Source organism: Gasterosteus aculeatus, chromosome 4 (genome assembly GCF_964276395.1).
Source record: "Gasterosteus aculeatus chromosome 4, fGasAcu3.hap1.1, whole genome shotgun sequence".
Lineage (NCBI taxonomy): Eukaryota > Metazoa > Chordata > Actinopteri > Perciformes > Gasterosteidae > Gasterosteus > Gasterosteus aculeatus.
Genome location: NC_135691.1, coordinates 24,544,674 through 24,561,912, shown reverse-complemented (window position 1 = coordinate 24,561,912; position 17,239 = coordinate 24,544,674). Strand labels below are relative to the sequence as shown.

General features: G+C 44.1%; 2 long non-coding RNA genes across 2 annotated transcripts; both read left to right on the top strand.

The window, feature by feature from the left end:
* The first annotated feature begins 3,036 nt into the window (after window positions 1–3,036).
* LOC144406218 (uncharacterized) lies at window positions 3,037–5,267 on the top strand. The gene is made up of 3 exons (XR_013467418.1): window positions 3,037–3,176; window positions 3,270–3,327; window positions 4,716–5,267. It is a non-coding gene; the product is annotated as an uncharacterized LOC144406218 (long non-coding RNA).
* Window positions 5,268–6,256: 989 nt separating this feature from the next.
* LOC144406219 (uncharacterized) lies at window positions 6,257–6,940 on the top strand. Its single transcript, XR_013467419.1, has 2 exons — window positions 6,257–6,380; window positions 6,606–6,940. It is a non-coding gene; the product is annotated as an uncharacterized LOC144406219 (long non-coding RNA).
* Window positions 6,941–17,239: the final 10,299 nt, after the last annotated feature.

Sequence of the window (17,239 nt, the reverse complement as noted above, 5' to 3'; positions counted from 1 at the left end):
CAGCTTAATTGTCCCACTCTGCTGTAGCCCATTCCCTTGCACTCCCTGAAAGGTTGGTAATGATGAACGCTATCCTGGACTGTTCGGTGGGGTAGGACAAGGGCTCTGGTGAACGTTAATAGATTATTCCCAGTGCTCGAGAAACACACATTCTGGATTATTTAATAATGACATTACATTAAAATTTCAAAACAGAATCCAATAACGCATTCACTCAGTGGGGATAGTTCTTTCACTAAAAAAGTCACAGACTATCGTAATACTCATTGTTGTTTTGAAATGCCCCCTATTTTTGTACAAGTACTGCCGTCATGTATACAGACACAAACTCTCTCAAATCTCTCTGATCCAGCCCCTTCAGCCCCACTGGGGGCTGAAGATGCAAGGAAAATACGCTAGTGATAAATGGTGATGCAACTGAGAGACTTGCGATGGACCCCATAAGTCTTTTAGTAACGCTCAGCTTCTCAAGAGTAAGTAAACGTGGTGTATCAGACTGTGTAACAGTGTGTGAAAGCAGAGCAGAGCAAGGAACCACTGAGGAGAGTAGGCCAGCGGCTGTGCTCTTTTAATGACCCTGGGATTTATTCAATAAACTGTTTGGTTCTTAATTAATGCCCTAATTATACATCCTTCCTCTCACTGCTACCCAACCACACACACACAAACACATGTGATGCAATAAAGGTGGTGACCTGGTGATAACCTGTGTTAATTGTTCAATGAACATTCCCCAGCCATCTGACACATACACACACCATGGACATCGCCATCCATCGAGCGGGTGTGCCTGAACGAATTTGCTGTCAGTGCAACATTCTAGCCAAACTCACTTGACATTCCTTACCCAGCAGCAGTCTCCGAAGACTAGCTGGTGGACACAGTGGAGCATTCACAAGCTACTTACATTTGCCAACCTGCAAAAGCGGTGCAAAGTATTTCATAAAAGGAAATCGGAATAGTTAATTAATTAAGAAATGTAACCGCCAAAGATTTGATAATTTTTTCTAATTCATTGAAGTAGATGTTATTTCTGGTTTCAGCTTCTCAAATGTAAGTATTTTCTGCACACATATCTTTTTTGAACACATGACCTTTGTGTGACCTATGTTCTACATTTTAAACAGGAGTGTCAAACTCATTTTAGGTTTGGGCCAGATACTGCCCACTTTGATCCCAAGTGGGCCAGACCATTAATAATCCGACCTTTAGGACATGTTGCACAATGTCCTCCTCAGCGGCATCTTTGCTCCTGTCAGAAAAATGTGAATCAGAGGTCAACAAACATTTTACACACATATTTTTTAAGGTTTCTGAATATGTAGGTTTAAGTTGCCAATTCATAGTCTACAGATACAAAAATGCAAAATTCCCTAGAAAGACATTAGATAAATGCAAGGTAAATGTTTAGGTAACTATTGATGAATCTACTTTTACACGCAGTGGATTCCTTTTCTAATATATTTCTTGGTCAAATGTAACCATTGCATACTTGAAGAGTCAATTGAGATCAGCTCAAAGGGGTATGTTGTCACAACACTGGTAAGCGGTGCTCTTACTGTTTTCTGTGGTCTTTTCCGTTTCACATAGCTGCGCACCTTGTTGATGTGACGCTCAACGTCTCTCTGCATGTGAGGCCAGAAAAAGCGCTCACGGTTTAGATGGACTGTCCGTTCAACGCCCAGGTGGCCCATCTCTTCATGCAGCTCCCTCAGGATGGGGGACAATACTTTGGAGGCACAACCAGTTGTGTTTGAGTTGCTACTTTGAGTTGCTTTTTCCCTTGCAAACACCTACAACTTATTGTGAGCGTCCTTCATCCTCGGACACTGCTGTTGTGCGACCTGGTGGTTCACCTGCTTCAGCGGTATATCCTCATCTTGAGCTGCTCTCAGTGCTTGAGGGGCAATCTGCTTCGCTGCGCTCATCCGCTCACTGCTCAGCTCTGCGATGGCTGTGGTGATGGTCACTGTACACAGTAACGGCTCTCTCTCCACCTGGTGAACTGACAACCCTTTGGAGACAATGGACAAGATTTCAGCCTGTATCTGTTGTGAACAGGTTAGCACTCTATGTCAAGGGGCATTCTTGATAGCCCGTCTGCGTCAGAATTAGACTTCCCTGGCCTGTACTTATTTTAAATCGGAAATCTGCCAATTCAGCCATCCATCTCAGCAATGTGGTGTTCAATTTAGCTGTTGTCACCACATATGTCAGAGGGTTATTATCTGTATATACTACAAACGGTGTAGTATAATACAAATAATCCCTAAACCTCTCGCATATGGCCCATTTCATTGCTAAAAACTCTAGCTTATCAGTGTCAGGAACGGGGAAGGCAGGACCCAGACGCAGAGTTTGAAAAACAAAAAGCCTTTAATCGGCAAAATCAAAAAAATGCCAAGGGGGAAAAAACACAGGCGGGGACCAGGGACAAGGCATCGGGAGGCTGCGGCCCAACGTAGAGGGAGTAGGTGGCCTAGAGTTGGGCAGCGAGCTCCATCACCTGCTCCCAGTGAGACCACCTCCGGAGGCAAAGTGGCGACCGGAGGGTGGTGAGAACGGCAACCCGAACGCCTTCCGGGGGCTCTGGGAGAGCCGACTGCGTCCGCCAGGAATCCAGCTGGTGATCCAGGGCAAGCGTTTTCCCCGCAGACTCTGCCAGATAGGATGGCAATCTGGCAGAGTCTCTATAATCACAGCACAGACAGAGGTTCCGCACACAGACAATGGGAGATGAGTAGTGTGACCTTGATTTTTGGAACCAGCCCCTGTTTAACAAGTTCTAAGTACTGTTTTACTTCTTTGCGAAGCTGCTTAGGCACAGACACATGCTGAATCAGTGTTACCTCTTATGTTCCTTTGGCCTCTGGATCCTTTTGAGAAGTGTCCACTCAGGCCACATTTGAAGCAGTGGTCACTTTCACTTCTCCCCAGTCTTGACATCCTCTGCATTCCCTCTTCCCTCTGCTTTGGAACTGGTGAGATGGTCTTGCTGAGTACTGAACATTATTTCTCTGCTCAGCCACTTCCTCTCAACTGTTTCACTGCATCTATCAGTTCGGTTTCTGCTGGGCTTTTTGCAGCGGGTATCTTCTGGCTTTTAACACTATCCTTGACTGAAGTGCTGTGTTCAGACTGCTGGCCAAAGTCTGTTTCCCTGTCACTATACAGCTGTAAGTAGTTATTTCTGGTTGTAGCTCATTTATTCTGTCTTGGCTTGTTTGGGATACTTTTCTTCAATTTCTGCTGTGTCTCCCAATCCACAGCAGCAGCCTCATTCATTTTCTCTAGTAATATCTCGCCAGTCACTCCTAGATCATCCAGGTGAGGTTTCAGCTGCATTTTAACATTATCTCTAATCTCTAATCGTCCCTTCCTCTCTAAGATCCTTGAGAAATCCGTCGCAAATCAATTTTGTTCAAGGATTTCCAGTCAGGATTTCGAGTAGCACAGAAACAGCACTGGTGAAAATTACAAATAATCTTCTACTTGCATCGGACGAAAGACTCATCTTTTTTATGGTCTTGCTGGACCTCAGTGCCGCATTTGATACCATAGACCATTGTATCCTGTTGCAGAGACTAGAATATTTGATTTGTATCAAAGGAACTGCACTCAGCTGGTTTAAATCCTACTTATCGGATCGATCAGAGTTTGTGCTTGTAAACGGTGAATCCTCAAAGACCACCAATGTTGGTTACAGAGTCCCACAAGGTTCTGTACTTGGACCAATTTTATTTACCCTGTATATGCTTCCTTTGGGCGGTCTTATTAGGAAACACCGTATAAACTTCCATTGTTATGCAGACGATACTCAACTGTATCTGTCGATCAAACCAGAAGAGACTGACAAGCTTGTTAGACTTCAAGAATGTCCTGGAGACATCAAAACTTGGATGACCGACAACTTCCTGATGCTAAACAGAAAAAACAGAAGATCTTGATAGGCCCAGAGCGCCTTCGAAGTCAGCTATCACTTGATACACTTTTTATGGATGGAATTGCTCTGGTATCCAGAAGCACCGTCAAGAATCCTGGAGTTCTCTTCAACCAGGATATGTCCTTCAATGCTCATATAAAGAAGGGCTGCCTTTTTTCATCTACGTAATATATTGAAAATAAGGAACTTCCTTTCTCAAAGTGATGTAGAAAAATTAGTTGATGCGTTTTGTTACTTCTACTCTTAAGCCTCTCCAGTTGATTCAGAATGTTGCAGCACGTGTATTAACAAGAACTAAGAAAAGGGATCATATTACTCCCTGTTAAATCAAGAATAGAATATAAGGTACTTCTCACCTACAAGGCACTTGCTTGTGAGGCAACGTCTTATTTTAAAGAGCTTGTAACACCGTATTGCCCTACAAGGCAGCTGCGCTCCATAGATGCTGGGTTACTTGTTGTTGCAAGGGTTTTAAAAAGTAGGATGGGAGCCAGAGCCTTTAGTTATCAAGCTGTTCTTTTGTGGAAACAGCTTCTACTTTCAGTCCGGGGGGCAGATTCGGTTAGCTCTTTTAAGATAAAGCTTAAAACCTTCCTCTTTGATTTTGCTTATAGTTAGGGCTGGCTCAGGTTAAGCTGCTTAGTTACTGCCGGGGCAGTCAAAGCCTATACCAACCTCCTCTCTCACACTCTTTCTACAATAATCCACGTTTTATTAATGCACATGACTAATTCAGCTTCTTTCCGTGAGTTTTTTGTCCTTTCTCCCCTAGCAGGTCTCCGTAGATCCTAGTTCCTTCTGGACCCTGGTCCTGACACCTGTCGTGGCCCTGCTGATACCTGCTGCTGCCGTCATCATCATCATTATTATTTTAAATATTACTCACATTACTGTCATCGTAAACCAACATTACCCTCTCCTAAAGTCTTGCTTTCCCTCCCCACAGGCTTCTGTGGATGGTGATTGTCCCTGCAGTAGTCCTACCGTGCGCCTGGCTTGCTACTCACAATTATTTGAATAATTTCTGTCATAAGAATTGAAAGAATTGAATGTATTATACATCTATACATTGTTCATTCTGTACTCATGACATCCGTTGTAGTCTGTCCATCCCGGGAGTGGGATCTCTCCTCTGACGTTCTCCCTAAGGTTTCTTCCCTTTTTTTTCCCATGGAAGGGTTTTTCATGTTTTCAGGAGTTATTCCTGTGCCGATGTGTGGGTTTCAGGACCGAGGATGTCTGAGGCATGTCTGATGTCTTGCCTCTGAGGCAAATTTGTAATTTGCGATTTTGGGCTATACAAAATAAAATTAATTCAATTTAATTGAATAGTCCTGTACTGACTGACCTAAGAAACGTCTGAATGAGGTCTGGGCTATACTGTACATCTGAGCTGGCATCTTTTGCAGCCGCTAGTAGCCTCTCTTTGAGTTCAACTGCACGAAAAAGAAAGTTCTGAGGGGATCCTTTTGCATCTTGCGTTATGTTAACTAGTCTGTGGAACATATCTGTAGTACTGTTCTCTTTGAAATGGGCTTTGAGAATTGTCTTGCAGAGAGCCTTCACATCTTCCGCCGCAAACTAAAGACACACCTCTTCAGACTCTACCTCGACTAAAGACTAACAAATTGTAGCACTTAAATTGTACTTGTAACGTCACTCATCTATAGCAAATTGTAAATTGGCTTATTTGAGGAAATTGCACTTTCTTGTTTCTTGTTTTCCTGAGTTTGTACCCTATGGTTGAATGCACTTATTGTACGTCGCTTTGGATAAAAGCGTCAGCTAAATGACATGTAATGTAATGTAATGTCTTCAAATGCACCAGTGTCAAATTACTTTTAGCTTACAGCATATCACCCTGGTGTAGCACATTTTACTACCGCTTCAACAATTTCGAAATCACTGTGGCCCTTACGTTTTCAAGAAACTATTTGGTGCACGAGATTCGTGTACGAAAAATTATCTTTCTATCCAAGCTCACGTATCTGGCCATTACTTCGAAACTTACCTCTGGTAACCACTTCAGGGGCTCTGGGGAATGAAAGCTCTAGTGGGCTAGGCGTTCTTTTAATTTTCTCCAGAAGCCAACCTTAGTTCAACCATTGTGGTCGCCGTCTGGAAATTCAGCTGCATTTTAGCATACTGTTTTTGTAGCCTTTGTAACTCCTCGTCATTTTGTACATCCCTCTTTGATTTGGGTGCGGCTTCTCTCAAGCGCTTAACTGTAGCTAATGTAACGGAGTTAGAAATACACTGTCATTTTCAAAGTATTGTATTTTATTTTTTTGGTTATTATTCAACAATCTTGTTGAACGTGTGTGTGTGAATTTTATTTTGATGAGTCAAATTTGCGGAAATTGCGATTCATCTCTACTGCGCCTCCTAGGCTTCCGTAGTCCCGTTTTTCCTTCACAGTAGTGTTACACTGTTGAAGGTAAGTTGAGAAAAAAAAACGACGTCGCACTATTTCGCTATGTTCTCAATTATAACTGTTAACATCAGCTACCATTAGCGTGGGTAACATGACCACGGTTCTCAGCTGTGGTGCGTCATTATTCGATGGAGTGGTGATAAAAGTATACGTTTGGTCATTGTTTAATTTCGCGCCGTTTGTACTCGCTACATCCGGTCGTCCTGACGTATACGTTCCCCTCCATAGACCCTGTGTGTAGGGAGCTGATGTGCAGAGACAAGAAGGGAATGTCTGTGTTTTATTGTCTTCTGCAGGTATGTGTTTTCTTTTGTTTTAATGCTGGAAATTTTGCAGTTATCACTGTTATTTATTTTGTTCACTTGGGGTTGTTCTCCCCTTTTTTGTCACAATTTGGATCTTTGACAAGCTATAATTTAGATTTTGCGGGAGTCCCGTTTTTCCTACACAGTAGTGTTACACTGTTGAAGACCCTGTGTGTAGGGAGCTGATGTGCAGAGACCAGAAGGCAATGTCTGTGTTTTATTGTCTTCTGCAGGAGCAAATAAATGCTGAAAAGATCAGTACCTGAGTCGACTACTTCCATGCCCTAAACACATCTGTTACACTAACAACTCTTGCACCCATGTCTCTGCTACATCATGTGTGCCTCTTCTCCTTATCTGGTGAAACTTTGTCTTGCGCACCTCTTTTAGCTGTTCAATCTTTAGCCGACACAGTAGCTCCGTTATCCTGTAGCTGCTCCAGCTCCATTTTGCATGTTCCATGTTTCTTTTCTTTCTTCAGACGTCTTTTTACATCACTTTGAGTCCCTGTTTAGGCGCCAATTTTGTTGCATAAATCTCAATAGTGTGCTGGGAAAGGCTGTCTTCATTTTATCATATTATTATACACACTTTACACATAATACAGCTCACTTTACAAGCACCAACTGCTTCCTTTCGCGCTCTCTCTACAACAACGTCTCGGTTTGCTTTGTCTCTTCCAAGCGTCATGAAAACAGCATTATCCCTGGTATTACAGCGCCATCTAGAGACCAAAACATGCAACAGTATCGTAACTGAGTAACAGAATAAAAGTCCACAAAATTGTGAAAAGACCAACTGTGGGGGTATAACCACATAACCGTAGTTCATGTCTGTCATATTGGTTTACATTGAAGTCACTGAGGTATCCATGTTATTAATGCTCAAAGTTATTGTACTGTAACTAATAATGTTGTGTCAAGTTAAACCTATAACAGTTCTAATTTGACTTTATCTTAAGTCAACTGTTGAGAGCATGCTAGGAAGGGGGTAACCAACCCCCTATATATATTATAACAGAAATGTTATAATATATATAATCACATCTGGTTTATGAAACCAGTTATGTGACGGTAACCGATGTCGTGTTTTTTAACTCACAAAGGACTTTAGAACAATCTGCTCTTAAGCCTAGTTTATGCTTCTGCGTTTTCAGAGCGACGCAAGGAAACGCAGACGCAAGAGCCCCTTAAGTGTCCCTTGCGTGCCTTTTCACACCTCCTGCGTGCTTGCGTGCGTCAACCCATTTTTCCTCCCGCAGCGCACAAGGCTGCAATTGGTCCGCTAACTACATCCTTTACGGAGTCTCACATTTCCGTTTTAACAGCACAATACCGCCATTATTAAAACAAAGAATGTTTACGAGAGAATGGATCAGATTGGAGAGCTGTAATGGTAAAATATGTTATAACATTGTCTTGTGCTAAACCCGTGTCTCAAGTGTCCGTATTTGACCCTGACGTGCAAAGAGCAGCATGATACAAAATGTTAGTTTGCAGCTGTGTCCTAAGAAGGGAGGGCGGTCGACTCGATCTCATAGACGCTTCAAAACAAAGGACTTCTGTTCATGGCCTTGGTTCATATCTTATTTGGTACTTTATGTCAATTAATTATGATTTGCACCGGCCACTGAGGATGATCTTGCTGTGTGTGTGTGTGTGTGTGTGTGTGTGTGCGCTAGCCTCATCTTCACCTGGGTTCTTATCTCAACCTGGTTTGCAGCTTCTCGTAACTGGCACTGAGAATGGCCTTTACATGTGTATAAAACCTCAGCATTTTTACTGCTTGGAGACGCCATTACACAGAGCGCTGAAATACATGCTTGTGTATTCGACCTCCTGCTTGCAAGTAATAGTTAGAGCCAGATATATCTGCTCTAACAATTACCTTAAGCTAACAATTACATGAAGCTAACAGTTACATAAAAAACAACAGCAGTGACCCCTTCCTGTTAAACAGAGACAAAGAACATGCACATCGGTCTCATGCTGTTCAACACGCACACCACGGTCGTTGCTCCAAAAGTCCCGAAAACAATAAACTCACTCAGGCGCCGGCGCGCACGGCTCCATGCACGTGCGACCTCAACCCACGGCAGCTTGTTACTCCCCTCTAAACGAAGCAGAGGTGCATAACCCAAGAACATACACTCAGTTAACAGTCAATCAATCACAATTTACACGTTGAGTCAGGTTTATTAATGTGATAACACTTACGCTGACCTGCTGAACAGGTATTTCCCTAACGCTGTTACGATGCTAACCGCTAACACTGTGTCGTCGTCAGTAGCCACCAGGTCCCGCTCTGCAGCTCCAAATCCCACTTGACTCATGCCAATGTACTTAAAGTGACAGTACGCCCTCACCCTGTGTGCCGACCATCTAGCAGTCCGAAAACCTCCCTTCCCCCACTTCACCCGGCTACATAAATGTTAACTTTTTGACTTTAATTGATCAACGTGTTGCGATCCTTCTCAACAACCAACTCGGGGGGATCGGAGACCCCGACAGTATGAAGAAATGTCTCCATAGCGCCCCCCAGAAAGGTAAAAAAAGTACCCCACTAGGCCAGTTTACCCCCCCGATTTCGGCACACATGTGCTCGTGGACATGCTCTACAAAAATGTAAATCATGGTATGCAAATGCACTTAACTAGATTTTCCGCCATTTTTAATTTTGTGAAAAACACATTTTTGGCCATTTCTCCTAAACGCTATCTCCGATTGTCACGAAAATGTTCCATCGATCATCATTGGATCTATGCCTCCCTGATACATAGCAATCGTGTTGATACCTCATTGTTTTCAGAAGATATGGGCTAATGAACTTCGCAAGGGGTGTGGCTTGATCTGGCAAGTTTTATGAGAATGTTTGAAGAATAGGGGGCGCTGCTATTAATAGTTGAAAATCTGCCTTTTTGGCCTATTTCCTTTCTATTATGATTTATTAGAGTTGTAAAACACCGAACTCCTCCCAGGGATTAAACCCGATTCTTTTCAAATTTGCGCAATGTGATCTTGAGGACCTTAGCTCTAAAAATGTTATTTTGCCGGAAGAAATTCCAAACTATGTGTGATGGGAGCATTTTCCAAAAACTACCATTCGGCATGAAAAATGAAGTCGTTTTAACTCAACTATACTTTATAGTATCTGCTCCATATTGGTCATATAGCATGAACTTCTCACCTTGTAGACATCCATAAGATCATTTTTAACCTTAGTCATAGCGTCACCTGGGGAAAACAGGAAGTTGAATGTTTTTTTTATTTTACACCCTGCCCCTCACAGTATATGCTCCACAAAGGTTAATCTGATCCCTCTCAAAATATCCTAGCAGAGAGGTAAGACCTTATGCTTCAGTGTGAAAATGATAAGAATCCGATTGGTGGCGAGAGGGTGCATCGGCAAAGCTGATCCTTCGCCAAGAACAACTAAACCGTTGTAACTCTACTCCACATCATCAGATTCTTTCACATGTTTGATGAGACTCTGGGCCTGAAGAGATGTAAAATTGAATCAAGTCATAGCGCCACCTACTGGTAACAGTGAGTCAAATTTTCTAGTATCCAATTTAAAACAAAAGTGTCATTTCGAGAGGCTTAAATTTCTAAAATGGTACATCCGAATGTCCTGGTTATCACCGAGTGAGACCTTGGGGATGTGTACTCTCTGCCTGAAGTGGAAATACTGTGTAACTATTGTTTTTTTCCCTTTAGATCTAATCTGAAATTGACCAGATGTAGTCTTGTGATTGATATTTTGGCTCGTTTATGGTATTTTTAGAGGTTTTTATTTGGAATAGTAAATCAGAATATCCTACTTATCCCTGGGTGACACCTTGGGGATGTATACTATTAGTCTGAATTGAAATAATCACGTAACTATTGATAGTTTCCTTTTAAATCTAATCTGAAATTGACCAAAAGTTGTCTCGTTATGGAGAATTTGAAGGAAATTGGCTCATATATGGTATTTTGAGAGGCTTTCATTTTGAAATACTACATCAGAATGTCCCGGTTATCGCTGAGTAAAACTTTGGGGATGTGCACTATCCGTTTGAAGTGAAATTATCATGCAACTATTGGTTGTTGGTGACCCCTGCTTCATATTATGAACAGAAATGGATCAAAGTGAGCTCAGGCAGACAAGGTATGAACCTGAAATATCACTTTCTAAGTCAGTAACGTTACAGAATAAATAAACAAAAAAACTGAACTTGCTTTGCTTGTTTTGTTTTGTGGTGTGATTATGAACTAACTTACCTACAATTAGAGCCAGGAGGAAGCATCAAGCTAAAGGAGAACGATGTGTGTATTGTAGTGTGTAACGATTCATCCACTGAATCGATTAATCGATTTATATTCCTGCCATCCAACTGAATCGATCTGTGCTCAGCAAATCGGCATTCCGGACAACATATATTGATTACAAATCGATTAAAATGGTACATAATCGATTTGTATCGATACTTTGAAACCGCACATTGGATTTAAGCACAAAAACTGTATGGATGTGTGTTTGTTTGTTTGTTTTTTAGCACTTTAGACACGTTAAACGTTTCTCGATTCAGTCTGCCTGTCTGTGACGTCATTAGTACGCAGCGGCAAAACACAGCGTGGAGGAGACGACTGCGAGCAAGACATTTACAAACCAACTTATCGATCCAGCGTGTGGAAACATTTTGGCTTTTGCAAACACGGAGGTGTTCTAAATAAGTCGGTCGCTGTTTGCAGAATATGTAGAAGACAAATAAAAAACCACGGAAACGCGACGAATTTTTCCGGCCATCTACTAAGGCGCTATGGGATTAAACAACGCCGACAGTCAGGCACCTCTAGCAGCGTTACCGCTGCAGCAGCAGCAGCAGCAGCAGCAGCAGGTAACTCCAGCTCTGCAGACACCTCAGGCCTCGCCAGCACGAAACTCAACATCACAGTAACAATTGCCAAGTTTAGCTGTAAAGCAGAGGTCTTCAACAGGGGGTCCGCGAAGGTACTGCAGGGGGGTCGAGAAATTTTTGGTTGATAAGACAATTTTTTTCCCCACAAATGTAAATGTCTTCAGAATCAGAATTGTATTTATGGTCTTTAAATACACATTAACATGAATCCAACATATTGAAGCGAGCGGATAAATTGATGGAGAAGACATTATCTGTCAGTCCGCAACACACACATTCAGCTTCCCACAGCAGCTCTCAAGCTGGGCACCGGTTCACTCACTGCTCCTTTCATGCGAATACGACAGCGCAGGCACCAGCCAATCAGATCGCGTTTATGCTCACGTCTAAAGAGCGTGAAGCTCAAAAATAAAAGATGGCGGACCAAACTCTGTAGGGGGTCCCTGCTCCACCTCGCCATTAGTTTGGGGGACCTTGGCTTGAAAAACGTTGAAGACCTCTGCTGTAAAGACATGCAACTCTACAATGTGGTTGAAAATCCGGGGTTCTGTAAATTGATCCAAACGTTGTGTAATTATTGTGTAATGTTTACATTGAAAATGGTTGAACAATAAAAGGTTAATACATTTGCCATCAATTGTTGTTTGCTTGTTTATAATATCCATAGTTAATTTAAACCTGATTTCCTTACAAGAAACAACAAGGATCTCAGAAACTTTGCCTGCACTGTCCAGTAAAGTTACTGGATCGATTTTAAGTCACTGAATCGAATCATTCTAAATTAACCCAGATCGTCCATGAATCGAATCGGCAACCATGAACCATTCGAATCGAATCGTTGTTAAAATGAATCGTTACACCCCTAGTGTACTGACATTACGCGAACATTGATCTCCTTTGCCTTAAAATTGCAATATTACTTTTAGCTGAAAGTAATTTTAAATTAGTAAAGTATTATACATGAATTAATTTAATTTGAATTTAAAATAACCGGAAAATGTTCTTCTGTATTTTATACGTTTTTGGATTTTAAGGCTTTTATTGTTAAGCTCAGCAGGTTGCTAGGCAACGGGAGCAGTGGAAGTAAAGCTGATTACGCCACCAGGAAGTCCCCCTGCTGGCCAGACCGTCCCATTTCAGAGACCACTTGGTTCAGCATATGCGGTTGTTGAAGAACGCAGCCGAGGTCTACCGCGAAGGCTGCTGAAGGACGCAGCCCAGGTGTACCGCGAAGGCTGCTGATGGATGCAGCCCAGGTCTACCGCAAAGGCTGCTGAATGCTGCAAGCTACAAGGATGCAGCCTAGCGACTTTGCGACACAGCTTGATACACAGTTTGTGCATGGTTGGTCCTGTCATCAGTGTGTGAATGATATCATGTAGCGGTTTGAGGGGTCGGAAGACTAGAAAAGCGCTTTACAAGTACAGACCATTGGCCCCATCCAGTTCTTATCTAATGGACCTATTTTAGTGTTTTTTTTTTTCAAATCAGAGCAATTCTCTTTTTGGTTTTATATTCATCTCTTAATCACTCAATCACTATGGCTGTGTATTTGGTTGTTTCTATGTACAGTGCATCCGGAAAGTATTCACAGCGCTTCACTTTTTCCACATTTTGTTATGTTACAGCCTTATTCCAAAATGGATTTAATTCATTATTTTCCTCAACATTCTACACACAACAACCCATAATGACAAAGTGAAAACTGTTTTTTACAATTTTTTTGCAAATCTGTTAAAAATAAAGAACAAAACCATAACATGTACATAAGTATTCAGTATTGAGCCTTTGCTCAATACTTTGTTGAAGCACCTTTGGCAGCAATTACAGCCTCAAGTCTTCTTGGGTATGATTCCACAAGCGTGGCACACTTATTTCTGGGAAGTTTCTCCCATTCTTCTTTGCAGAACCTCTCAAGTTCCATCACGTTGGATGGGGAGCGTCGGTGCACAGCCATTTTCAGATCTCTCCAGAGATGTTCAATCGGGTTCAAGTCAGGGCTCTAGCTGGGCCACTCAAGGACATTCACAGAGTTGTGCCGAAGCCACTCCTTTGTTATCTTGGCTGTGTGCTTCGGGTCGTTGTCCTGTTGGAAGATGAACCGTCGCCCCAGTCTGAGGTCCAGAGCGCTTTGGAGCATGTTTTCATCGAGGATGTCTCTCTACATTGCTGCATTCATCTTTCCCTCAATCCTGACTAGTCTCCCAGTTCCTCCCGCTGAAAAACATCCCCACAGCATGATGCTATCACCACCATGCTTCACTGTAGGGATGGTATTGGCCAGGTGATGAGCAGTGCCTGGTTTCCTCCAGACATGACGATTGGCATTCAGTCCAAAGAGTTCAATCTTTGTTTCATCAGACCAGAGAATTTTGTTTCTCATGGTCTGGGAGTCCTTCAGGTGCTTTTTTGCAAACTCCAGGCGGGCTGTCATATGCTTTTTACTGAGGAGTGGCTTCCATCTGGCCACTCTACCAAACAGGCCTGATTTGTGGAGTGCTGCAGAGATTGTTGTCCTTCTGGAAGGTTCTCCTCTCTTCATAGAACAACACTTCTTCCATTTCCGGATGATGGAAGCCACTGTGCTCATTGGGACTTCAATGCTGCAGAAATCTTTCTGTACCCTTCGCCAGATCTGTGCCTCGATACAATTCTGTCTCGGAGGTCTACAGATAATTCCTTGGACTTCATGGTAGTGTTGTTACCTCCGACCCTCCTGCTTCGAAGCTTGTGTCGAAATATGAACCAGTGCAAGGCGAAGCAAATGTATCGGTGCTTGGTTCGTTCGCTGCTGATCACGTGATCAGTGACGTCCGAAGCTTCGCACAGTCACGTGACCGCTTCGATTTAATTCAATGGGATCGAAACAGGGTTCGGGCTTGTCGGTTTGATACAGTCAAAATCAGTGTTGTTGCGAGTAGTAGTAGCAAAGAGTAAATTTACAATGGAACCTGTGGCAAAGAGAGGTCGCTCCGAGATGTGGGAGCACTTCAATTTGATTTCCTCTAACAAGGTTGGCAATAGGCACACTCCCAGGCCCACTGGTAGGGGTGGTGGCACAGGTCTACTCATTTCACCCAAATGGAGCTTTTCTCTCTACCCTCTACCACCATCCACCCCATTGTCCTTTGAATTCCATGCTGTAACAATCACTCACCCGGTACAATTAACCATCATTGTCCTCTACCGTCCGCCAGGCTCCTTAGGTCATTTCTTGGAAGAACTGGACATTCTCCTGTCTAATTTCCCCGAAAATGGACCTCCGCTCATCCTCCTGGGTGACTTCAACATCCAGACAGAGAAGTCATCTGACCTCTTACACCTACTTTCTTCCTTCGCTCTGTCACTCAGTCCCTCTCCTCCTACTCACAAAGCCGGCAATCACCTTGACTACATCTTTACTAGAAACTGCTCTACCACTAACCTCTCTGTAACTCCACTTCATGTGTCTGATCACTTCTTCATCTCTTACTCCCTTCCACTCTCTATAACTAACAAACCTCCCTCATTGACTAACTCTATACCGGCTCGTCGCAATATTCGCTCCCTCTCTCCCTCCTCGCTGGCATCCTCTGTTCTATCAGCTCTCCCTTCAACTGACTCCTTCTCACTCTTGCATCCGAACGCTGCTGCAGAGACTCTCCTCTCAACTCTTTCCTCCTCTCTAGACTCTCTCTGCCCTCTTACGACACGACGGACTGGCAAATCCCCTCCCGCTCCATGGCTGTCTCAACCGGTCCGTGCCATGAGAGCCACCATGCGAGCGTCGGAAAGGAGATGGCGTAAATATAAACGACCTGACGACCTGCTTGAATTTCAATCTCTCCTCTCCTCGTTCTCTGCCTCTATCTCTGCTGCCAAAAGCTCTTTCTACCAATCCAAAATCGAATCCTCATTCTCTAACCCCAAAAAACTCTTCTCGATCTTCTCCAATCTCCTCGAACCCCCTACCCCTCCTCCCCCCTCCACCCTTCTTCCGGGAGACTTTGTCAACTACTTCACCAAGAAAATAGCTGACATACGCTCCTCCTTCTCAAACCCACCTCCTACTTCTCGCGTCCCACCGACCTCACCTCTTTCGCCCTCACTTCCCTCTTTCACCACCCTCTCTCCTAACCAAATTCTTACCCTAGTAACCTCTGCCCGTCCGACCACCTGCCCTCTTGACCCCATTCCATCACATCTTCTACAATCTATCGCACCTGACCTTCTTCCGTTCCTTACCTTTCTCATCAACAACGCTCTGTCATCTGGCTGTTTTCCCAATTCTCTGAAGGAGGCAAGAGTCAACCCTCTCCTGAAGAAACCCACCCTCAACCCTTCTGAAGAAAACAACTACAGACCGGTCTCTCTTCTTCCCTTTTTGTCCAAAACCCTTGAACGTGCTATCTTTAATCAACTCTCCTCTTATCTCCACTGTAACAACCTCCTTGACCCCCACCAGTCAGGTTTCAAGGCAGGCCACTCCACAGAGACTGCTCTCCTTGCTGTCTCTGAGCAACTCCACACTGCTAGAGCCGCCTCTCTCTCCTCTGTCCTCATCCTTCTGGACCTCTCTGCTGCATTTGACACGGTCAACCACCAGATCCTCCCTTCAGGAACTTGGTGTCACAGGCTCTGCTCTCTCCCTTCTCTCGTCCTACCTCGATGGCCGCACCTACCGGGTAACCTGGCGAGGATCTGTGTCGGAACCGTGTCCTCTTACTACTGGAGTTCCTCAGGGATCCGTGCTGGGTCCCCTCCTGTTTTCGCTTTACACCAACTCTCTTGCCGCTGTCATTCGCTCGCATGGCTTCTCTTACCACAGCTATGCCGATGACACCCAACTAATTCTCTCCTTCCCTCACTCGGACACCCAGGTGGCGGCTCGGATCTCTGCCTGTCTAACTGACATCTCTCAGTGGATGTCCGCCCACCATCTGAAAATCAACCCCGACAAGACTGAACTACTTCTCTTTCCCGGAAAAGATTCGCTTACCCAGGACCTGACAGTCAACTTTGGGAACTCCGTACTAACGCCCACTTCGACTGCTAAGAACCTCGGCGTCACACTCGACAGCCAACTCTCCCTGACTCCCAACATCACCGCGACAACGCGATCCTGTAGATACACGCTCTACAACATCAGGAGAATACGTCCCCTTCTCACTCAGAAGGCAGCGCAGGTACTGATTCAGGCTCTTGTCATCTCCCGCCTGGACTACTGCAACTCCCTCCTGGCAGGTCTCCTTGCCACCGCCATTCGACCTCTGCAGCTCATTCAGAATGCAGCAGCTCGACTGGTCTTCAACCTTCCGAAATTCTCCCACACTACTCCACTCCTCCGCTCTCTTCACTGGCTACCGGTGGCCGCCCGCATCCAGTTCAAAACACTCACGTACCATGCTGTGAATGGATCGGGTCCAGCTTACATCCAGGACATGGTCAAACCCTACATCCCAACCCGCACTCTCCGCTCTGCATCTGCAAAACTACTCGTCCCTCCCTCACTGAGAGCAAAACACTCGACTAGGTCTCGACTCTTCGCTGTCCTTGCGCCGAAATGGTGGAACGAGCTCTCTGAAGACATCAGGACCGCAGAGAGCCTTCACATCTTCCGCCGCAAACTAAAGACACACCTCTTCAGACTCTACCTCGACTAAAGACTAACAAATTGT